The 24,585-nt window shown below is 42.4% G+C and overlaps 1 long non-coding RNA gene across 7 annotated transcripts in view; it reads right to left on the bottom strand.

The window, feature by feature from the left end:
- LOC121672862 overlaps positions 1 to 24,585 on the bottom strand; it is a 71,837-nt gene that overhangs the window by 22,560 nt on the left and 24,692 nt on the right. For 2 of the 7 annotated variants that reach the window (XR_006019024.1, XR_006019022.1), the window contains exons 1-6: positions 11,043 to 11,413; positions 10,797 to 10,958; positions 7,905 to 8,123; positions 5,868 to 5,942; positions 4,260 to 4,344; positions 2,013 to 2,199 (exon numbers count right to left, since the gene is read on the bottom strand). This is a non-coding gene — a long non-coding RNA (uncharacterized LOC121672862). Of the gene's footprint in view, positions 1 to 2,012; positions 2,200 to 4,259; positions 4,386 to 5,867; positions 5,943 to 7,904; positions 8,124 to 10,796; positions 10,959 to 11,042; positions 11,415 to 24,585 lie in introns of those variants that run through there. The other 5 variants (XR_006019025.1, XR_006019028.1, XR_006019026.1 and 2 more) reach the window with 5 other exon arrangements.

The raw sequence follows: 24,585 nt of genomic DNA, 5'->3' as shown, positions 1-24,585 counted from the left end.
GTAGCTCACTTAACACCTAAGGTATTTTTTTTAAATCAAACTCCATTATTTTTCATCAACACATTGATGACAGACATGGAGGAGGGGGAGGAATTCCTCTCTGTGTGTAACACACACATTTCTGATGAACAGCAAAGTGATGGCCTTGGCTCCTGGGCTCAGTGTAATCCTGAGAAGCCTAAGCCCTTTTCTGGGGCAGTGGTGTCTGCCCAGGGCAATTCGGAGCCTTTTCCCCACCTCCACCTTCCCCTCTTCTTCAGTGCTCCTGCAGGAGGCAGAGCAAATGGCTCAGAAAACAAGAAGGGATCTACATGCAAGTGCAAAAAATTCATTGGGAAAGTGTTCAGACATCTTCACACAAACATCCATTAACACAAAAAGGAGAATTTCTCAAGAATTCTGACAGCACAAAACATTTGAGAGGTTTTACAGGGTTTTGTCTTTAGTTTTCAAGAGGATTTTTTTTCTTTATTCCTAGTGGGAAAGCTTGTGCCTTTAATTCTATAACTATAAACTAAATAATATATCAGGGTTTTTTTTTTTTCTGTCAGGCATGGCAATGGTGCTGAATGTATGCAAAGTTTCCACTAAAGGTTTTTGTAACTTAATTTTCCTCCAGAGATTAGAGGAAGCCAGATATTCTGTTTCTTGCTGGAACTTGGCTGGTAGCCATGCTGCGCTCCCTTTCCTTGTCATCCATCCCCAGCCCCCGGCACTGTTAATCAGATGGCTGTATCTTCCCTATATTTCTCCTGTCAAGCTATTAAGGGGATACGGAAGACAGAAAGAGGAGAATCAGCTGATATAAACCAGTCCGGGTCCCAGAGTGCTTCTCCCCCTTCTCAAGGTTGAGCTTGCTGTGTTACTGCACACCCTCCTGTCAGAGTGAAGGAGAAGCGTGCTTTCCTGCCCCCGGAGAAAATGGCTGAAGTTTGTTTCCCAAATGAAGAGGGACTGCAGAAATTCCTCTGCACAGAGCCATCATAGCCCTGTAAAAACACAAAACTGTGGCACAGAGAGGGAACAAAATGACAGAGGCTAGAGGCTGAGGATGTTCCCCTTTGGCCATGCCATACCCCTGCCCGCTTGGGGGAAGAGCAGCCTTGACTGAGGCTTTATGGATGTGATAGCAGAGAGTTATCACAGCTCCCTGGGTTTTGGCAGCTTCCTCAGCTAGGGAATTCCTGGCACGTGCTCAGCAGTGAGTGGAGGTGGTTGGCTGGAGAAAAAGCTTTGTAAGGTTCACAAAGAACCCCCAGATCCAAGTCAGATTTAGGGCTGAAAACGCTGATTTTATTGCGTTGCTCCTCCCTCCTCTGCCTTTGAAGCAGAACAGAAATGCTCAGTCCAGCACACCCCATCTCTGTGGAGAGCTTTGCCTCCCGCTGAAATGATCCATGGGGACCCCCTATCTTCCCTGGTAGACAAAATGAACTCCCCACTCTGGATATCTTAGGACTTTGAAAATAGTTGGATCCCAGCATTTTTGGCTGGGTCTACCTCCCATCCTTGTGCATATCAATAATGAGAAAAAACCCCTAACATGGCTCCCACGCGTCAGGAACAACAACTGTTGCATGATTTTGGCCTAGGCTCTTTCTTTGTAACCAACCAGGTAAAAAATAGTCAGGAATATCATGAAAATACTCTATTTTTCTAGTAATTTGAGAGGATGTGACTGCATCAGAGACCAGGCCTTGTACTCCAGCAACACATTGCACAGAGATTGATTTTATTTCAGGCAAGTCCACTTTGCTGTCCAGTTCTCTGATTTTAAGAATTACTTAGGTTTTTAAGAGACACTCAGTGAGGCGGAAGCTCACCTGAACTGTTTTGGAAAATGCAATTTAGATGTAAAATAAGATTTACTTGGCTAATCCCTAAGTTCCTTTGAAAACAGAATGTTCATGTCTAGATAAACATCTCTGGATAAGCATGATGGCACAATGGGTCACTGGACATACTTTTTTCTAAATCTATGTTTAACAAAGAGGAAAATCACATTGACTTACCAATTGCCAAGTTTCTTATTCAAGCAAAACATTTACCGATTTCACAAAGACTCTCAGATTAAGAAATGAGATGACAACTTCTGAGTGCACGTGTTTACTCTAGCCATCCTCTTGCTGGCTATGTTTGAGCTCATTTCTTGGTTTTGGACATACTGAGAAAATCCTCTTTGGATTTTTTGTTTTGTATCTAGAAAGTGAAAACACAGACATTTCTATAAGCAACAGGGCTAGAGAATATTTAACAGATATACAGCTTGTGTTTCTAGATAAATGTCTGCAAGAAGTCCACACAAAAGGAGATGAGAAGGAGCACAGGGTGTGTGTGCCTGAAACAGCAGCACACCTCCACACCAGACATGTGAGGAGGAAAGGTGGCACTGAGTTCTTTTCACATGCTTCTACATTCCAGAGCAGCTCAGCTTTCCTGTTCAAACTCACCTGCTTGAACATCCTCCCCAGCCAGGCTGCCCTTGCTGCAACCTTTTGTCTTTCACTCGCCTTTCCTTCCTTTATCTCTGTTCTATAACCATTATCTCCATCAGCATAACTCCTTAAGTTACACCTAGACATCATTTGGCCAATGAATGCATTTCACACAACATTAGTTATATTGTACTGTGGATAATTTTTGTGATATTGCTGTGCCTCTCCTTGGTACGTTGTTACAGTTTAATTTGTACATATTCTGCTGCTGATGTAGCGTCAACTCAGCTGTAACCAGAGAGAGCATGATGGGTTTGTATTATTGCAACAAATTTTCCCTTAAAAAAAAAAAAAAAAAGAAAAGAAGAGAAAGAGGGAAAGAGAAAGAGAGATAGAGAAAAAAAAAAAAAGGAAAACAGAAGGAAAAAAGGAAGGCTTTTTCTTAAGAGTATGTCTGTCTGCTTTCTAGGATTAGTAAACTGTAGACAGGCTGCCCTGCAGGATCAATGGAGAGCCAGATGCCAACTCTGCCCAGCAAAAAAAGGATTTAGATTCAGGGTTACATCTCAGCCCCATTACATAAATAAGTATCTGCTGCAAATTTGTGTTTTGAACCAATTTTCCACAAAGTTCAGGGTAAGGGCTTCATATCTGCAGGAATTCTTCAGACCCTGTCCAGCTACTCATCTTTCCCAGATGAGCTAATACCAGCTATCTGCTTCCCTTACAAATGGTGATGCCCATTCTGTGGTTGGAGTTTAATGTTACAGATCAATTTTCAGCTCCCGGCATCAGTTTTACATTTAGACATGCAGGGCAGCTCTGCTGAAGCCTCTCAACTATTCTGGGTATTCAACAGCGCATATCAGCAAAGCTCTGACCACACTGTTTTCAGTGTATCTGCTCAGTGAGAGTGTTTCCCATATGGAAATGTTTTGTCAAAATAAGGGATTGCTTGGAAAGACACTGGGCTAACCCTGCTGAATATCTGCTTTTCTTTTTCTTAGTTCTCCAGTGTGGAACGTCACTGCTGGTATTTTGGACAGTGACCATAAGGTCATAAGATTGAGAGACTGAGACTCCCTCAGCTCTTTGTTTACCTCTGGAAGACAAAACAATTGATAATTTCACCTAATAAACAAGAGTTTTGTTTAATTCTTTAAAAATGCTGATTTATTTTTGAAGCAGCTAAGTGCATCCCACATGCTTGAGGGTTGCCTGACAGAATATGTTCTCTTGAGCAATGCCATCTCACTCTTATTACAGCAAATCATAGTGTAAGCCTTTTTTCACACAACTAGAGCACATCCCAGGGACACCTGCATATACAGGTGGCTTCTCCAGGCAATTCTGACATCTGGGAGGCCAAGCCAGGGACCCTCCTGCTGCCTACAGAGTCTTGTGTAGGTCCCCTGCTTTATTTCAAGTGGAGCCCAAGAAATGAGGTAAGACAGTAGAAGAGTGAAGGTATTGCCCTCAATGTCTGTGACATTCTCCCACACAAGAACAAACCCATGCCAAAATGAGGGTGTTAAAATGCCCATAAGCACTTGGCCCACGTAGAAGTCCTTATCATGCTTTTCCCCTGTGAATCAATCCTTTCAATTAAGGTAGCTGGGGGATATGATGTTTTTATTTGCAATTACAGCTTTAAATTAGGATCAATAGAAGCAGCTACAGCCCTACCATGCCAACAGTCTTGAATGGTTCATAGGTTTTCAGAGAAAACATTTCTAAAATAAACTCATCCATTTTCTATTAAAAATATAATAAAAAGTGATAGGAAAAAGACTTAGTACAAGAGAAAGACTTGAGGAATCTTACTTGGTTTTTGTTTAGTTTTCAGACATCAAGCCAGCAAGACCTTCTTCCCTAGGGTTCTTTCCCTGTGGACTTTCCATGGTCACGTCTGGAATAATGCAGGTGAGCACCAGACCAGGTCAAAGTTGACTCATTCAGAAGAGAAGAAGAAAATACACATCTATTCAGCTATCATCCCCTATTTCTAATTCCTTTAGTGTAAAATTGTGCTTGATAAGAAGCTTCTGCTATAGAAAACTTTCGCTTGAGATATTTTGATAGACTCTTCCAAGTAAGGACTCTGTGTAGCAAAACATGCAATGCTTTCACCTTGCACAAACTGTGATTATAGAAAATAAAAAAGAGTTTACTAAATTGAAATTTTAACACTTTTCTACAGAATTGCAGCTGGTTACCTTAATTTTAAGAAACCAGTCCAAAAAAGGCATAAGCTTGTATCAAATGAGAGCTTTTCTAAGAATGAGATTGCAACAAAAGAACCTATTTTTCATGAGCTTCAAATTTCACAGTATATTTCATGGTTGTTGTACAAGTTGGAGTAATATCTGATGTGATTTATAGAGGAGCGGCGCTGTAAGAAGCCTCCCTTCTAATTATAACTGGTTATGAGGTACATCACTCATACCAGCCTGAAATTTAGTTCCATCTTGAACATGAGCTTTTTTTTTTCCTGTTTATTGTCACAAACTGGCCACAGAAATGCTGATAAAGACATTACAGAAAATGTTATTAACTTAATCCCTTCCCAGTTGAGGTTCCTTCTTTTAATACAAACTTCTTTCGAGTCTTTGTTTACGCGTTGCAATGTGTCAGGCAGCAAGCATTATGTCTCTTACAGAAAGTTGTGCAATGAAAGCCTTTCCTGTTCCATGGGCTCCATTAGGCAGAATGGCTGACTTTGACAGAATGTGCAAAAGAACCTATAAATCCAGTGATTCCCTCCACTTTTACAGGCAGTCTGTGCAAGGGCTTCACATGTAGAGTAGATGTTTCATTTGAATGCAAAACATGCTAAAATTTGTACTGAAAAGCACTTAGGCTTTAAAAACATGCCATAATTCTAAGAAGAAAAATGCCTGACGTTTTCTTTTGGCTGATTTCAAATTCATATATATTTTAAATGATCTATAGAGCCTAAGCTGTGCATTTTATCCAACAGAATGATAACCATTCCCATTCCCCTCCATCTAATCCACGGATGGTCTTGATTTATTGGCCAGTCGTGCATAGTGCACTGTCCCTCAGTATCAGAAACTTGTACTGTAATTTTAATTTTTGTTGTTGCTGCTGCTGCTGCTGCTGCTATCTGGATGCAGGGCTTGCCATGAGGATAGCATGGGCTTACCCTGCAAACATAATTGATGCTATCGAAGATAATGATTTAGGATATCATCCATCTCCAGCACAGCTTGCCATTACACAACTTGTTCTTGCAGGTATCTGATTTGTATCATAGACGAGCTGGCTTGATTGCTGTTTTGCCATAGAGTAATAGTTCCCTGGTTTCCACTGACATGCTAAGTCTCCCTTGATCACTCAGGTGATCAGTCAACACATGAGTTAATTATGGGTGAAGGGGTGTCTGAAGCCCAAAGATCAAAAGATACGCACCAGGTCTTCTCCAAGTCATTATTCACCTTCTTAAGCATCAGGCAGTCAGTTCGGATTCCTGCCTCCTGCACTGTCCTTAAATAAAGTGATATAACAGTAGGAAAGCTGAATTAGAGCCTCTGTAAGAGACAGAATGAAACATTTGATTTCTCCAAAAGAAGAGAAAAAGAAATCCATGTGGGCAAGACTGCCTACATGGGGGAAGTCAGGGGTGCTCACGTTTACTTATCATTTAAAAAAACCCCAAACAAACATGTAAGTAATCAATGGTAGGTGTTTAGAGGTGGAAAAGCCAATGTTTTGCCAAAAGGTCCTCACCAGCTTCCCCAGTGAATTTTCTCAGGTTTTAACTGGCATTTCAAGGAAATTATCTCAGATATTGAATCCCATATTTACATCCATGCACAAAGAATAGAATTTATTGGCATAAATTAGGAGCTACTGGACAAAATCATTAGAAGCCCTCCTAAAATGTAAAGGAAAAGCAGTTCTCAAAACTTTCTTTGTCTATTTCAACCACCCTCAAAACTCAAATGCATGCATTAATATTGCCAGAAGCTAATTACAATTACTGTGCTGGATCACCTCTGTGAGGTTCGCTCCTTTGGGCCATGCCCTGCATTGCTGTGGGGAATGGGCAGCGCAGCACCACGATCTCCTTCCTGCTTTAAGACTCCGAGAGCCATATGCAACTTGTTGGACAAGCCTGTTGAGCAGATGAGACCTACAGCAGCAAAGAGCTCGTGGTGTTGTGCTGCAGCCACAGGGTTACTTGTGGGGGTAGAAAGAACAATCTCCCCAGCAGTAATTACTTGAACTCACTTGGGTACCAGCTCAACACCTGCACCACTGAGCTACACCTGTATTTGTCCACCAAGACCGGTTTCGCCACCTCTGTGGTTTTCATGTTGCTCTATTAAAGGGAAGGCAACTGAGCAGTATGCCTCAAAGGTTTATTTCCTAAAAAAAAAAAAATCATTATTCCTCCACCTGAAGTCACCCTGCCTTTATTTGGGAGGCAAAAGGAACTAAATCACTGAGTTGCAAATTTGAAGAGATACTTCGTAAGGTCAAACACTCAAAGGACTTCAGTGCAAGTGTAACTCAGTGCACACCACTCCACATATGCTTTCTTCCATATGCAAATAGATGCTATGGATGCACAGCCCACTTGCACGTATCTGCACATGCCAAAGGGATTTACACATGTTAATACTTGGAAAGCAAAGTGAGAATGTATATAAAATGGCATGCACAAAGTGCATTCATCCATGTGCATATCCCTCTGGAGGCAGCACTACTTGGATGTGTTTCTAAGTGGAAGAACAGTTAAAAATTGATATGTCACCCTCTCTCCAAAACCTAATGATTACAGTCTGTTAATTACACCGCATCTGCTGGAACTTTCAGCAAATAAATTGTGGACCTGATCTATTATTTATAATACCAACAGAAATTGCAAATACTGTTTTAAAGTCTCCCATATGCAGAGTGGTAGCAGAAGCAAACGATGCCACGTTGTCCCTATCCTGTCACTTCCCCATGTAGGTACCATATATTGTGACAAAGCAGCTATAATAACCTTTTCTAAATTTTACTTTCTGCAGATGGAGAGAAAGCAGTGAGAGAATATAAAGACTCACATAAAGGAAAAGAACACTTTAAAAATGTTCAGAATATCATGTACAATTAGAACCAGAGTAGCTCTGCAACACTGCAGGCCACGTCTTGCTACTGCTTTGAGCCAAGATTCCCACAGCCTGGGATTCCTCGTTGCCTTTGAATGCCCAACAAGTAGGCCTTTGGCAGGGTCTGCTGGGGAGAGAGTTATCTTAGCACCATCATGCCTTGCATTTAGGCTTTAACTGTGGCATCTCTTTTCCTGGTGTGAAATCCATATGGATTCGCCAAATCCCCATGCTTTTTCAGGCACTTGAACACTGGTACAAATATAGAGTGGCTGATGTGCTCTGCCTTGCACAGAACTCTGAACCACAGCCACACTTCCCACCACCTCCTGTTCTCTACAAGCACTACCTGGCGTTAGCACCGCTGTGGTTTCTCCAATAGAACAATTCAGCCTTGAAGCAAATAATTGATTTTTTTTCCTCCCCAACAGCTGGCCCAGGAAACAATGTGAAGTTTGAAAGTCAGGTTGGATCCTCTCTTCCTTGGCTTCCTCAAACCAGTAACAACAACTCCCCAGAGCAAATGGCAATTGTCTGGTGTAAAGTGGAGCAGAATTGCCACCTTCTGCTGTGGAACAAAAACAAGAGCTTTGCACTCATTATTATTACTATGAGACCTGAGCATTAGTTAGCTGGCCGTGTTATACAACTCTAGCCAGCCCACTTATCCACCAGAAAGCAAATAACCACTCAGGCTGAAGTTTATGAAACTTCTGGGCTTCACAAATGTGTTTCGTGGATTTCTGGCAGTTGTCTGAACGTTCACAAATAATGTGATGCCAGTAATCACAGCAAGTCAAAGCTTGACACTTCTATTCATAAATCAGGAGATGTTTTATTTTTACTGCTTGAACATTTCTGTTCCCAAGCACGATTGGATTTGAACCATCAAGCTGGAGGTGAAAGGACCTTTATTTAATGTATTTGTTTAGGTTTATATGAAATATAAAAAAGTGTCTATGCAGGGCTCTAGTCACCTTTCCCATATATTAAAAAAAACAGGCCAACTCACACAGACAAAAATAAACTTAGTAACTTTCAAAAGGAAAGAAGGCACAAAAAAAGCCTCTTGGGCAGAGACCTCAAATCTTTCTATATAAACCAAACACTTTTGCAGACACTATTTCTCTCATCTCCAGAGCCTGGGACATGAAGAGATGTGTCCCTCAGGTCAGCAGAATTGGGACTCTCCCAGGTCAGGGTGGAAAGAGAGCATTCAGTCCTGCTGCTGCCGAGCAGATCTATCCAGTATTTTCTCCCTTAAACCAAGAGGACTTCAGCCAAAACGCCTCTGTGGCTTGCAGCTGCATCAGTATCACTAGGGAGACAGAGCAATCCATTAAGCAAAGAGAATCCAAGATCCAAGACTTGATGCCAAGAATCTATTTCAGCCTCCCCTGCAAGCCCACAGACACAGGGCAGGTCCTGCAGCACCACTGGTGAGTGCTGGGACTGGAAACTCCCACTCATCGCTCCATGGACACGGACAGCATCCACATCCCACCCTGCCCAATGCTCCCCTCCATGCACTGCACCTGCCCCCAGGGCCCCCTGGCACGGGGATTTCTCCACTCATACATTGTGAAGTAGTTTCATTCAACCAATTCCTCCTTCCACAGTCAGAAAATTAAGTAAAGTTGTTACTCAGAGAGTAGAATGCAGAAGAGAAAACCAACCTAAGTACTTTGAAGTCTAAATTAAAACAAATCCATTAGGATTTTCTTCCACAAGGCAGATGGTCCCTGCAGGCCAGGTTGTGTCCTTCTGCTGCTGGCACCAGCCAAGAGCACCATCCACTGTCCCACTGAACATCCTCTTTCCTTTCAGTCTCCTTTTAGAGTGGGGAGAGGTACACGTGGGGAGGCAGGGACAGAGGAGGGAGACATATCCTTGTAAAATTGGCTTTTCTCCTCATATGGTCAGAATGCACAAATCTTTTAGTGACAGCTTGGTCTCTTCAGAGACAATCCCAATTCTCCTGGAGAAACATCCCTTCCAAAGTAAACACAGAAGTGACAGAGGATCAGCTCTTTACCCTTTTGAATGCTGCAGAAAGGAAGCACCCAAAAGGCTGCAAGCAGTTGTCACTGACACGCTGTAGGTGATATTTTTCAACACATCTATGCAAAACCAAAACACCATGTCCATGCTTTTTCACTTGAAGCTGGCAACTTTCGGAAAGGTTTCTATTCAAAACATTGAGCTGAGGTTCCTCTTGGACAAGAATTGCCAGCAGGAGACAAGTTGAAGGAAGACCAAACCTGTCCCTTCCATCCACCCTGCCTCTCAGCAAGGGCTGCATCCCATCAGCAGCTGCCTGAGGTGTGGGGACGCTGCATGCAGGAAAAAGAACTCCTTCCCTGAGGTTCTGCTCTAGCCAGAGTAGATTTGGATAAGGATCAGGATCCACTGCAATGAGGCATGTAGAGCACAGTCAAACTTCCTCCCCTCCAAGCATCCAAAAAGCAACCTGACCAGATTTTCTCCTGGACAACTCAGCATGTGAACGGGCCAGTTAATCAAAACCACCTCCCAACTGCAATGACATCCTGCTGCCTTCTGACACTTGCCACTTCCATAACACCATTTACAGCTCCATTGTTGTAACAGGAAGCCCTGAGGAGGAACTGGCTCCTACAACATGTTGCCATCACATTTTAGCCAAGGCTGAATGTAGGTGCAAATCTCTCTACAAAATACAGCAGAGATCTATTAAAGGCATAATTTCCCTGGCACCAAAATGTTATTCTTTTAGCAGGTCTGCTTCTTCCCTGGGATTCTGATGAAGTGTGCTCTGCTGTACTACGAAATACACCATGTTTGGGTGTGATACACAGAAAACATCTTTGTTTAACACAGCTTATCTTTTATCATGTCACTTTTCTCTTGGATTTCTTTTCTGTGCACTGGAAACACATTATTGTGACAGTTACACTCCTTTACTGGGAGGCTTTGCTATGTCACCTGCAGTGTCAGAGGCAGGACCAGATTCTCCCCAAAACACAGGCTGGGCAGTTTGATACAACAGAAAGGAATATAGAACAAATAAAGAACCAGGAAAAGCAATACAACACTCCTGTCCAAGTGGGCTACAGGGGCATGTTCCAGCCTGAAACACAGGTCTGCAAAAAAACAAATAAAAACCCCAAATAACAAAAACAAGGAAAAAAAACCCCAAAAAACCAAAAACTAAACTGCTATTTCCTCTATGATGCTCATTCTTCCCTTTCTCCACACTTACCAGACTTAGCATGAGAGCTCAAGAAATCCAGGAATACCACCAGCACATCCACTTTGCTAGGAAGAGGCAATGTGGTAACAAAGCACAAACTAACCCCGCCAATCTGGAGTACGTTCCTCTCACAACTGTCACTCTTGTAATTTCTTCCAGATCCTTCAGAAACTGCAAAGAGGAACACATGGTAAATAAAACTGCTTGGCAGAGAAGGATTCGTTTTGCTGCTTCATTGTGACCTTCTGCAAACACCTGGCAGGATGAAGTCCCACGAGATACTTGCTCTGATAGCTCCCCACTGCTGCACTCAGTGTGGTGAACTGGTTCAGCAAAGCTCTACCAAGAGCTGGGTGGGACAGAGAGATTTCTCTCTTTTGGCAGGAGCAAACTGTCAGAGCAGCTCAGCCACTTCACACAACCTGCCCCGTGGCTGCCTTCATTGGAACAGGCGATGTTCCCAATCCCCAAGCCTTTATGCATCCTTGTTTCCATCAGCAATGCTCCCTGAGCAGCTCAGCATCTGGGCATGTCTCCACTTGAGCTGGGCTGCACACCCAGCTCAGCCCAGCTCTGCCTGCACTCCACAAAGCAGGCATTCATCTCCCTCAAAGCCTTGCAGGAGCTGCAGGTGAGTGCCAAGCACTCCCAGGTGGGGTGTGCTCCTCCCAGAGCCCACTGCTGGGTCTCCTCTCAGGCCAAACCACACCACAGAAATGCCACTGATGCTTCACTGAACTACTCGGCAGCTCCTGCACTCCTGCAGAAATTCCACTTCGCAACCAGACAGCTTCAAATTAACACTTCCCATATCCTAGAAAGGTGCTGCAATTCTCTGGATGCCTGCTCTTCTCCTCTCCTCCTGTCAAAACCTCACTGCTTCACAGGAAGGGTTCAACTTTCATTGGGTGAATGGGCAGAGAAAACACCATGATTTTCTTCCATCTCATTATGATGATGCTCACTCAGGGATTCCTGCTATTGCCCTATTTTCTGTAAATAATATAATGTGAAAGATGGGAGCCATTCTTATGACAGATCATGTCACAACTTATGTACCTTTCTGCTTTGAGCAAAGGCAGATTACCCTGAACTTCTTTGGCAACACCACAAACCTCTAAAAGGAAGGATGGACTGAAGTTCCTTTTAGAACAGCCTAGGAAAGTCAGAATTTCTTTTTTCCTGGATTTTACCTCCAAGTCCCTTGTACTCAAATTGAGAGACCTGAGTAGCTGATTGAGGTCCCAAATTCTGGATGAGGTTAAGGGGTTGTAGTGCCAAAGTCACTGTTCACCCTTAACTCTTTTGGTATCTGCTTGAGTTTTCTGAGCCTAGTGGCTTAAACCAGTCATGTGTTTTCCCCAGAGGGATATTCAGCAGGGAACCAGCATCTGACAAGCAAATTCACCTAGTCCAGAGGCCAAGCCAACACTTTGATAGCAAAAAGATTGGGTTCAAATCCAAATTTGGGGCCCCAATTCATTCAACAGTGGCTGAATTTGTGACTTCCCCCTGTACCTCACTCCCTCCTAAGCAGAGTACACAGTGGATCATACTTTCAGGATTGCTTTATGGAAAAGTTATATTGAGGGTAATTCAGGTGCTTCTGGTAAAGACCAGGCCAGCAGCTGAGGCAGGAGGCAGGTGTGTTACAAACTTCCTTCCCACATCCCTCAGCACAAGGGACTTTCCATGTCTGCTGTTGGATTTCAGATTCATTAAAGCCAGGCAGGAAGACATGGCTCATATGCACACAGTGCTTTTCCTGCTGATCAATAAGCTTCCTTCCTGCCTGATAACTAAACCACTTATAATATTAACAGTGTTATTTAAGACCTGTGGAAACTCAGTCTGATTCAAGCAAACCAGAAATATCTTGACCTAGATACTGGGAACAAAACAATTTTGAGTAAACTTCGGGACTGCCCTTTCTTCTATCATTGCACTTGACATTTTATTGGGGAATTGGAGCAAAACTATTTTACCCCAAATGTTCTTACACCAGCATACTTATTCAGGGAGAAAAATCTTTCTGACACTTTCCCCCTCTCAATTTAGATTAAAAGGGGTGCGTTTTAGAGTCCATTAATAAGGGACATGGACTGCCCTTTCAACAACTGCAGTTATATATTATATCAGAATATCAGAAAGAATAAATGAGACTCAACTCTGTGTTCTTCCGAGGATAAAAGGACCATGAGGAAACAAAGAACATAAACAGTATTTTCACCATGTTAAATATGTGCAAGCTCAAGAAAGTGACCTGCACTGTAAGAGAGGGTCACTGATGCAGAATGGTTCAATAAATGTTTTCAGAAGCACCATCAGGCTGTTGCTTCTTTGGGCTTTAAGTAATGCTGGGCACATTTTGCAGCACCTTTGCAAAGCAAGGCCTTGCTTTCCTCAAGGTCCGTACCAAAATTCATAGGTTTCCCCAAGAAGGCACACCTGCACAACTTGTCTAACATACCCAACTGCAAAGCTCAGGGCTGACTTGAGTATCCAACCTTCTGCCCAGAGCAGGAGCCTCACCTGGACTTCAGAGTCTAATCTAGCTTATTTCTGCTTATTCCTCTTATCCATGCAAATTTTGGTGCTTACCTCTACATGTTCCCATAGATGGAGCATTTTAAGTGTTTACCTGCCTGGAAGACAGTCTGCTTAACAGAAGGTAGCAAAGGAAAAGAAGGACTTTCAGAAAAGATCAAATACATCATAAGCTTGGCAGACACTGTAGCCCTGAAACAGCAGTTTGAAACTTGCACCATAACAAATCTTCTCCTATACATTATCTCACAGGAAACAACACATGATAAATTCTTAGCACAATGTGATTCCCCTCCTTCCTCCTCCTCCCCACTTCAGAAAGATTTAACATCTAATTCAGCTTTTGACGAGCTGCTTCATCACTGCGGGAATGCTGTTGATCTCTGTCGGAACCCTGCGGCCTTGGACAGAACAAACTGAAAGGGGAAAAAAAAATTTTGGCCGTCTGTAATGATAAATAAATACATTACAGGATACAACTCTGGGGAATGGAGGCTGACACTGACTGAGCACCATGACCTCCACACAACTGCCAAGTCTCCACCGCTTAACAAAAGTCAACTTTTGTTTGCCTTCTCCCCCCTCAATGACAATTTCTTAAAGAGCAAATGCAGGATGGAAAAGGGAAAAAAAAATAAATAAAACCAATAAAAGATAGAGAGCTCCAAATCTGCCTCATCTGCTGCCCAGAGGCACTTCGGTTTTGACAGAACAGTATTTTATTTCTTTGGTCTCCTGGAAATTGGGGGAAACCAGTCCATGCTGCATCAGCAGCAGCAGGACAAGGAAGCTGCGCCACAGGGAATGCTCAAATCCCTTTAAAAATTTTTTTGCATTAGGATGTGCCTGCCTTCAGGCTAGTTCTTGGCTCCAATTTGATTTTCTGTCTACTTAAGTCCCACTCACAAAATCAAATATGTATTTCAGCTGTTGGGTCTTCACATTGATAGCAACAATAATTAAGTAGAGAGGAAGCAATTGGTCACCCCATCAGATAAGCCACCTCCTCATCTCTGGAAGCCTCACCCACTTGCATCAACCTGTTTCCTAGACTCTCCTTTTCCCCATCTCTCCAATCTCTTTCCCACTTCTCTCCAATCACACAGAAAGGTGATACCTGCTGCCACCTCTCCTCATTTTACAGATGCACAGAGTGATAAATAATGTGACAAAGTCAGTCAAGTCAAAAACCAGGTATGGACTGGAAGCATTAACTCTTGTGTCTGCATTGTGCTTACCATAAGGTATTACTCCCCTAACTCCGTGTGCTTCATGGGAACCACAGAGGACTCAGCCTGATCATACAAGTCCACAGTCAAGTCCCCAAGACCCTTCAACACCTTAAAGCAAAATACAGCACACAAAACCCCTCACTAACTCTGACAAAGCTCATTCCAGCCCAGAAAGAGAAGAGCTTCCCCAGCCTGGTGTTAATCAGCCCCACTGGTTCGCTGAGCGATTCATCCCCGGCACAAAGCTGATGTAGCTGCACCACTCCTGGAGCCCACGCCAGCATTGCTTCCCAGAGCTTCGCTGCACCCTGCAGAGGCTCCAGCTCATTCCATGCAGTCTCAGGGATACAAGGCACAGCTTGTTCCAAGCGTTTCTCCTGCTCCCTTCACTCCCCTAAGAGATGTCTCCTGCCAGCTCACCCCGTCTCACTGCCACCAATACCGGGCTCTATCTTCACAGCTCTGGGCTTGCAGATCATTTAACTCAGCTATTCACCAAAGCACCTATTTAATCCACTCTGCTCACAGTTGCTACTACTAAAATACTTTGTGTTTTCAAATGTCCTGTGACTACGTATGCTTTGTAATATCCTTCTTATTTCCCCCATCACCTGTCCTTTGTATACACAGCAAAGAGGATAAGGGAAAGATGATTACACTCATCCAAACACTGGAAGACTCATGATTCAATCCCTTTATCTTTTGTCTCTGGTTGACATTTTTAATTTCTCAATCTATCTTGTTTCATTCTCTTTAGGTTTAGAGGATTGGAATGGTTCACTTTCAGTTAAGGGTAGGATCTTTCTAACATGTCTTCTTACATTTGAATACTCTCCTGAACATTTTCCATTGCTTTGAAATTCCCTCTGAGAGTAACCGGAGAAAAGTAGTTTTCTTCAGCTTCATCAATTCCCTAAGACTGTTCTGCCAGGGAATACTTACTTCACATTAATTATATCTTTGACTGTCCCTGTAGTTGTTTCCTGCAAGTGTAAATTGAGTGCATTACAGTCTCTGTTAGCAAAGGGCTGCTCGATGCACTGTGGGAGCTGCACTTACACACAGATTTCCATAAAATCAGGCAGGAGTTCTAAGTGGTGCACAAGCATTCCCCAAACCACCACTGAACTCATGTCTTGACCTGCCCATCAGAACAAGATTGACAATTTCTAGGAGAGAGCGCATGAGGAGAAAAAAATATCAGAAATAAATATGAAATCCATTTTCAAAGCCATACATCCCAAACCTTTCACTTGAGTCAAATACAGGAAAACCCAAAAAGCAGGACAAAACAGAAACCAGCCCAAATGCAGAGAAGCTCTGCCTCTGATGCAGGTACAACAGAAGCATGGGCCCCTCTATCTCAGTCAACAGTTTTGAATGTGAATTCCTCCCTTCAGAACCCAAAGAGGCCTTTGCTGTACTCAGCAACTCATCCACCACAGGCAGCAGCAGAGGGGATCTACTGTGACCTGTGTCTGTAGCTGAGGGGAAATGCAAAGCTTCTGCAGAAATCAAAGTGGGTGGAAATCAGCTGTGGACATCTGGGTGGACATTATCTGCCAGTGCAGTCCTCTCTGCTGGCCTGCTTCTCCCTTGCTGCTGCAGATCTCTTACGTGTGCACGCTCTGCCTGTGTGTTTAAACAAAAAGGCTGATAAGGAATACTTGTCTGTCAGCAATATCTGAAGCCCACGGCTCTTTGAGAGCATTTGGGTTTACTTGGCGGGTCATGCTGACTCCTTGTGAGCTGTTTATCATGACTAAAAACTCCAGAGATTGGCACTATGCCAGTGTCTTCCCTTCTCTTCCCTCCCCCCACCCCTTTCTCCCCTCCTGGGTATTGATGCTACATCAAAACAAACCTCCAGTTCACATAGCAACAGAACATTTTTATATAACCCCTGCATGGGAACACTGCACAGGCCATTGGACAATCACTTGCAAGCACGTTAGGTAATTCCAGGATATTTTGCTGGTTTTTGTCAAAAACACCCCTGACTAAATGAACTATAAAATGGGAAGAGGATCTTTTGCACGTGGGCCAGATTTGAAACACAACTTGGCACCAAGGACATCAGGGGATTAGGGCACCTATTGGTTCCATATTCTAAATTTTGCCATTTTCTATCTCACTTGGAATCAAACTGGGGAGTCCAAAGCATTTAAGCCAGTTTGTGCATAATGTAATTGAAAGCAAAACAATGCTGAAGGGATCTGCTGAGTCCAGGCTTTAATATGACAAAGACTGAAATTTAGATTTTGGTAGACACTGAAAACTCCCGTTGCTATCCAAAGCAGGGATATCTGTGCAGACTGTGTACTTACACAACTATAAACCAGCCAGGTCATCTTAACTTCACTTCTCTCATCCTGTAACAAAAGGTTACTCATTTCAATAAGGACATAATAAATATGTAACTTCAAATCTTTTCACAGCATGCCCATCTCATCTTTACATTGGGTTAATCCCATCTTTCAGGGCTTCCACTACTTGGCTGCAAGGATCACAAACGGGGAGAAACTGAGGACTTTTACTGCTTACCACTGATCCATAACAAGAATAGGACACCAAGAAGGGCAAATCAGGACCTACAGTAACACTAGAGCCACTATTTACTCTCTGGTAATATCTTACCTGTGTACATTGAGTTCAGCTCATCACAAGATCTTGGATTAAGGACAGAACTTTCCTCCAAGCCCTACTGATAGCAATCACTGAAGATTTTTACCTCCACTACCAGCATCCCAGGATTTCCTGGGAATTTCAGCAAGTTACTTGCAGTTCCCAGGCTTTAGGACACTGCTGATGACTTCGACTTCTCCTGCTCTTTTCCTCTAGTGTAATACAAGCCTTTTGATCTTTTTCATTAGGTCTTAAGTAAGTCACTGGAAACATTTTGTGGTGAGTAGGTGGTATGGGAAATATATTCTCTGGACCTTTCCAGACTAAACATCTACAGCCTGATTGCTTCAGTTGTAGTGTAATGCACCGGCCCAGTGCTCCTGCACCATTTGCAAAAGGTAATAGTTAAGGTGTATCTATCTATCTAGGTTATTATATAGTGCACATAATTAAAGGATAATTCATACAGCAGCTAAAATACAGGTAATATATGATAAAAATTATGGACTAACTTTTGTAGCTCTAGAGAAACTCTTCTATGTACCATTTTCATGACTACAATGATAGAAGTGGCAGGATGTCTTAATTAAGACATTCTTTCCCCCATTATCTCTTAATTCCTTTGGATATTCCCATCTTCATGTTGACCATTTAACTGCCTGCAACAAAATAGGATGGACTAAAACCAAATCCTTTTTATAGGGGTTCCACTCCAACATATTTACTGTCCTCCTTCACAGCCACCCAGATGTATCACCAAAACTCTCAGGGCCAGGACACTGCAGCAAATACCTGGAGAGCAGCAGCAGGCTGGGGGAACAGAACATTTCCCAGCACAGCCATCAAAGCCTCCCTCACTGCTACCACAGCCCCTGCTGGCATTACTTGAGTAAAACCTCTGAGTGAACAAAGCTTAGATTAAAAATATATTTAAGAAAGTATCACAAAACTATGACTTTTCAACAAAATTACTACTATTACTACTACAAAAAAAAAGGATGGACCTGAGAGTTTACAGCACTTAAAGTTAAAAGTTATTATAAAAAATACTTAGGTGCTACTTCACTGTACCCCTTCTCCTCTCCACGTCAGGGAAGATGAGCAGGTCACTCGAGCAGCAGCCCAGAGGTTCTCCCCTCGTGTAAAGCCCATACACAACATGCTGGGCTCACATGAAGAAAATTCTTTAGCCACATGTCTCCCAGCCTCAAACTGGCTCCAAAAAATCATCTGAAAGCCTCTAATTTTGCTAGCCCAGGAACACTCATGACTTCATATGGGCTTCACCTTTCCCTTACTCTAATGCCTTTCAGGTTCAGCAAAGCAGAGCCATAAAGGATTGTTAGGAAGTGTTAATGGGCTGCAGTGGCTCTGGAATCCAGCACTGGCTGGCAAATTATCACACCCCATTGTCACTTCATCAGTTGGCAGCCTGGGACAACACTGGTGCCTCGGTGCTCGGGGTTGCTCACATTGGTGAAGAGGCCAGGAGAGCACCCAAGGCAACTGCCCACCCTCAGTATCAGTCCTCAATATGCTGTGTAATCTTTGGATTTCAAGAGAGGATCTGCTTTTTTCTCCCAGCAACTTGCTCAGCAGTAAACTCATCAACTTAGTTAAATTTGCCTCCACACATATCTTGTCTCAAGCTTTCAAGAAATTCCTGTGCTTTCGTTTCTGGCAACAAACTTGGGAAGCCTTTTGGGGGAACACTCAATTCCTTGCTTTGTAGAGCTAAAGCAGAACACAACCAGCATATCTAAAAGGCTGACCACATCATCTATTTCAGGTACATAACACAAGAGCAATGCAGAGAGAAACACATCTAGGAGGAAATTCAAGGCCCTAAGACAGGTTCTGTGAATCAGCATGAACAGCTCTCTAAAATGTAAAAATAAGGGAAACCAAATGTATGCAGCCAACTTGGTGAAGCTCCATTGGCAACCAATTATGCCCCGAGCCTTATTTTCAGAAGTGTGTGCATGTAATGGTGTGTGCAAAAATGAACAATCAATAGTGTCCTTCATTTATATGACTTGCCATGATTGCATCCTGCAGCCATGGTAACTGTGCCCCCACCTGAGGGGCTGCAGGAACAGATATGCAGATTGGCTTGTGGGTTCCCATCCCAGCTGCTGAGAACACCTCGTTTTAAGGAACCTCAAACCCCAAAGTCATGTTTGACAGAAGAGCCTCCATAGCAGAGAAGGGGTTCGTGTGTGTTACGCGGATATAAATGCACACACATGAGGGCTTTCATATGTGAACAGAACAACGTGATTGACTTCTTCTGTTACATTAGTGGTGACAGGAAGGAAGAAGCATCAGCTAAATCCTTTGCACGTGCTGCTGCTGCTCACAGGGTCAGTGAGGACACCGAGACCGCTGTGCCTCTGCCCCCCACGTGTGGATCTGTGAGCAGATACTCATTGGGACAAAGGGCTGACTCAAGATATGCTCCAGACAAGGGGGCAAGCAAGGCAGTGCCTGACTTCACTGGAGAACTCAGGGAGTGCTGGCAAGGCCAAACAATCAGGTGTACAACTCTTCTACACAGCACGAGCATCCCCTCAGGGCTCTGGTCCAATTAAACAAGGCTGAAGACGACCTTTGGAGAGTAAAGAAACCTCTTACTTCATCTTATGTTAAAACAAGCATAAAAACCATGCAGAAAACAGATGTTTGTCTCTTTTTTTTAGAAAAATCCTGCTCACATTCCTAACAAGGAAGAATGGTTGCCCAGTGTCAGCCAGTGCAGTTTTTGGAACACCAAATCTCTATTGAGAGAAGCCCAAAGGTATGACAGGGAAGTGAAATTGCCAACTGATGCAGACACAGCTGAGTTGACCTTTTCTTTTCTTTTTCCTCTGGACCAGGCCAGGAAAAAAGCCAGAAGGAACAAGAAAAATATTTATTGAGTCTACAAGTGTTCACTTTCTCCATGCAATGGAAACCCTTTATGTCATAGGCACTGAAGAGAGGAGAGAAAGCCCTGCAGGGCTGCTTTAAGCCACAGCATTGCTGTTCTGGTGTCAACAGTTTTGAGGAAGAATCTGCACACTGGGGGAGTCCAAAGAGGCACTGGGTGGGTGCCAGGAGCATCAGAAGTGGTGAAAATGGATTGAAAAGTGCTGCTGCCTCCCTCATAGCATAGATTTTGAAGTCTGCTCTGCCCAAGAGTTTCTGTCCTGTGCCCTGCAAACACACGCACTTGGCTGGCCTTGACACTGCCCAGGTCACTCAGCTCCTCCTGGGTTTTGTTTACTGCCTGGTGTTTTTGAGTACAGCGCATGGCATCTCCTCTGAAAGAAGTCCTAACAAGAAAAATAAAGCTTGTTTATCCAGTTTAACCACTGGATAAAGCCTAAACACATTGGATAAAGCATTCTACAGCCTCTACATTCATTATCAATTAATTATTGAAAGGGTACCTGTTGAGTGTTTTTAATATGCATAAAAGTAAGGACAATTCCAGTTGCCATGCAACTGACTGAGGATCATGTAAACATAAATGCCGTAGTTTCATTTTCATGAATAATCTTATGTATCTGGAGAGGAGGGCTCAGCAGAGCCACCACAGACCAGAGCAGAGGAGAAGCATTAAGGGTGCAGGGGAATTAACCACTTGGTATCTGTGAGCCTCTCTCTTAGGAATTAATTTGATTATCAGTGTAACAAAAAAGGCCAGGACCTTGTATCCACGGACTGAGGTACAATTGTTTGGCCCCTGGAATTGCATCCTGCAAGATTGACATGGAATATTTATATACGATGCAATCAAGAGAGGTCTTATTGACAATCAGCCATAGCTCAGCATGCAGCCTGATAAGACTTGTAATTATACAGATGAAAAAAGAAATGACAGAAGAGGTATGTGATGATTCCAGCTGATCTCTACTGCTCCACACAGACACCATCAATCTCTGCTTAGTTTGGTTTAAAGTACAGATGGTTCCACTAAGCATCAGAGATTCCAGTACCTATCCAGAGTAAGATTGCAAACTTTCTCTCTCAAGAAATTTGCTAAAGAGATGAACTTTAGGAAAACAAAAATCTTTCTGAATTCAGACAAAATGTGGTTATTATTGTTATAAATAAGGAAATGGTTTAAAAGTTGTTTTATAAAATAGAATGAAAAGATACGTTTTTATTTCAGAAAAACTACTTTTAAAGTTGACAAAAATATTTCTTTTTTTGCTTTCTCTTTACATTATTCTTTCAGTTTCCCTTGGAACAAACTTTGCTTTTTGGCATGGTTACAATGAAAAAAAAAAAAAGAAAAAAATTATTTGCCGAGTGCATAGACTGAACAACATAAAACCAGCAGAAACATCTCCCACATTTAGAAGCAGCAAGTAAACACATAGTTTCAACTCTATTCAATTTCTTTCTCCAAAACCCTTTCTCCTGTAGTCTAAACAATCTGATTTAGCTGTTAGCAAGCCCAAGTCCTCAGGTTGCTTATTTTCCCTGCTCTACTCTTGCAGAGGCTGCAGGGCGCCTTATTCCCATGAAGACCTGCACCCTCCAGGTGATGCAAATGTTATTCTCTTTACCTGTTCCACAAAGTTTTTTCTTCCATCTCTCTTTTCCCTTTGCTGCTGACAGACCTGCCAGGGAGCAGACTCTCTTAGGTTGTAATTAAAGTCACAGGAGTGAGACCTTGAACCCCATTTGTGTAAGCGATTGATAGGTTTAGCTGATACATATTTTTTTTTTTAGGATTTTGTTTGTTGCTGGTTTTTTATACCTGCATACAATTTATAAGAGTAGGCAGCATGGTCTTAAACACAGCTCATATTACTCCTTAATGCACTCAAAAGAAATGTTTGGCATTTAACTTTATAATAAAAGGTATCAATTAGGAACTGTCAATGTTTTCAGTAGTGATATCTAATTACTGTAACTTGCTATAGGCTATCTTGTTAAATTCTAGTTGAATGACTAAGTATTCCTGACAAGTTTAATGCATTATTAAAGGTGTAATTACTTGGTTATTGCTCATGTAATTCTGAGTTAATTACATGACATCTAAATTCATCATTTTTATGTTTATTGAACTTTGGTAAATTCACTTTTAGCTATTGCTTGGTATTTACACCACAACTCTCTTCCACTCATTTTGAACTTAAAGGAGGTCCAGGAAGGGGAAAGGATCTACAGTCACAACAAGTCTAATTTTCTTATCAGTTTTCCATTTTCCTATGCTTTCCTTGCCTGCTGCCATTTAACCACATTGTGATTTGCTCAGTTTTCAACAGAAGAAAATTACGCTACAAGTTTTCAGATGAAGTGAAATGCTGATCCTACTGAAATCAGTGGCAAAGCTCTCAGCCTGAGTAGTGACAGGAGTTTACCCTTGTGAACACTTGTTCTGGGAGCAGAGAATGAACTGTCCCAACTGCAATGGGACACAGGATTTCCTTGGAGTTGGCATCAGCAGTCAGATGCCAAAGAGGCGTCTCCAAGAGTCAGTCATTGTAATTTCCACTCACAACATGCAGGAGAAACGTATAAATAAACAATGTACTTGAAATTCCCTTCTACTGCTATGCTTCCCCCCTGTACAATGCCTTATTTCCCACCCTGGATTTGCAAACACAGCCTCTTGTGCATCCCCCAGTTCGTACCACAGCCCTTTGCTCCCCAGGCTCCTCACTGTGTTGACCCACAGCAGGTGGAAAAGTAAATGCTGTCCATGCCACCAAATAAAAACCTTGACAAGCTCAAGTGCCATCATTATACAGTCAGTGAATCCGAGGTTATAAATCTTGCTTCATTCCCGTTTGGAAGAAAGATCTTCAATTAAGCAGAAATTGATTTTCTAATGATTTTTTTTTTTCCTGCTCATGATTGGTAGAATGTTTGAAACTGTTCCAGCCCAACAACATACAGACAGAACAATTAAACGTGTTGTAGCTGACAGCAGGACTGATTTTTAAGTCAGTGAATTCAATTTAGCCCTTTGATTTTTTGGCAAGACGTGCACCTTGCAACACTTATGAAGAAAGAAAATATTATCCTAGCTAACCTTTGCAACTCTCAAGCCAGTCAGAAAGCAAGGAGGAAATGCGATGGGGCTTGGGAAGCTGTTCTGATCTTATGGAATCCCTCACTACTCTGCAGTGCGTGTAACACTGAAATTAGTGCAGTTTCCAATTAAATAAATTACTTAAGTAGTTTGTGATGACTGAGACATTAGTGAAGGCTTGAATAAGTTATTTGGCAGATCAGATGCCACATTATCTTTGTTGATAATGATACTTAGGAAATTAGGGACCCACAATCACAGTTTTCAAGGCATATCTGAATTTTAGTGTTGATGGAAAAGACTCAAAATTGATCGATTCAAAGCCCACTAAGCTTACTTGGAGTTTTTCCATTAATTTCAAAGCTTTCCACACCAAAATTTAAGGCATAGCCCTTCTATAAAATAATACTTTCTGTGCACAGAGAACAATCAGAATAGGATTAAAATCCTATTAGATGTGAATTAAGCTAATAATTTAAACCTTACTCTACAATGATACGCTGACAGGCACTGGTTTACCTTCCAAACTCTCCAGATGTAGTTCTGATCCTACTAATTTTTTTAATAAGGTAGAATTAAAATTGAGATCCTTCCATCTACAGGACAATACTGAATGCAATTTTCTATGTTGTGTTAATAATTAGTGGAGCTCACCTTGACCCACCACCTCTGGAGGGATTTAAAAGTCATGTGGATGTGGTCCTACCTGGGGCCATGGTTTAGTGGTGGGCTTGGCAGTGCTGGGTTGGACTTGATGATATTCAAGGTCTTTTCCAACCTAAACAATTCTATGATTTCATGACACAGCTGTGACAGGGATGATACAAGCACAGGACAAAAAGACAAACTGCTCCCTGAGAAGTTGAAATGTCACTGTCAAAGCAACAGACAGGAGACTCAGAAAAATTGAGAATGCAAAGAAGCTCAGAGACAACACTATTTGTCAAGGAAGACAAGAGGCAGTATCTCACTAGCAATTTAATCCTTGCTGTAATTTTGTGGGCAACTCAGACTTGAACAAAACCACTGGAGCACAGGCCAGAGCCGAGCCAGCCTGCACCACAAGTCACAGTCATTTCAAAGCTGGACCATAGTATGTCTCCAGTTTAATCCAGTTTAATCTTTTTCATCTGTAGATGATATTGGCCAGGAGAATCTAAATCTTGCTAGAACGAGTCAGTAAAAGTAGGTGCCACGTTTCCTTGAAGCAATCAAAGTAAATCCCATTTTCTATCAGTCTAATAAGGAAAGTTTGGAGATTTTCAGCTTGCATTTCCTAGTATGTTAATTTCATCTTTGCCCACATATTATTCTGCTTGATCTGACCTGAATCTGACTTATTGCATTTCCCAAACTACTTTTC

The sequence above is a fragment of the Corvus kubaryi genome, unplaced genomic scaffold, assembly GCF_017639235.1.
Source record: "Corvus kubaryi isolate FWS band 111438036 unplaced genomic scaffold, C.kubaryi_AGA036_p1.0 65016, whole genome shotgun sequence".
Taxonomy (NCBI): Eukaryota; Metazoa; Chordata; class Aves; order Passeriformes; family Corvidae; genus Corvus; species Corvus kubaryi.
The sequence above is the reverse complement of the archived record's forward strand: the minus strand, read 5'-3'. Positions and strand labels throughout refer to the sequence as shown.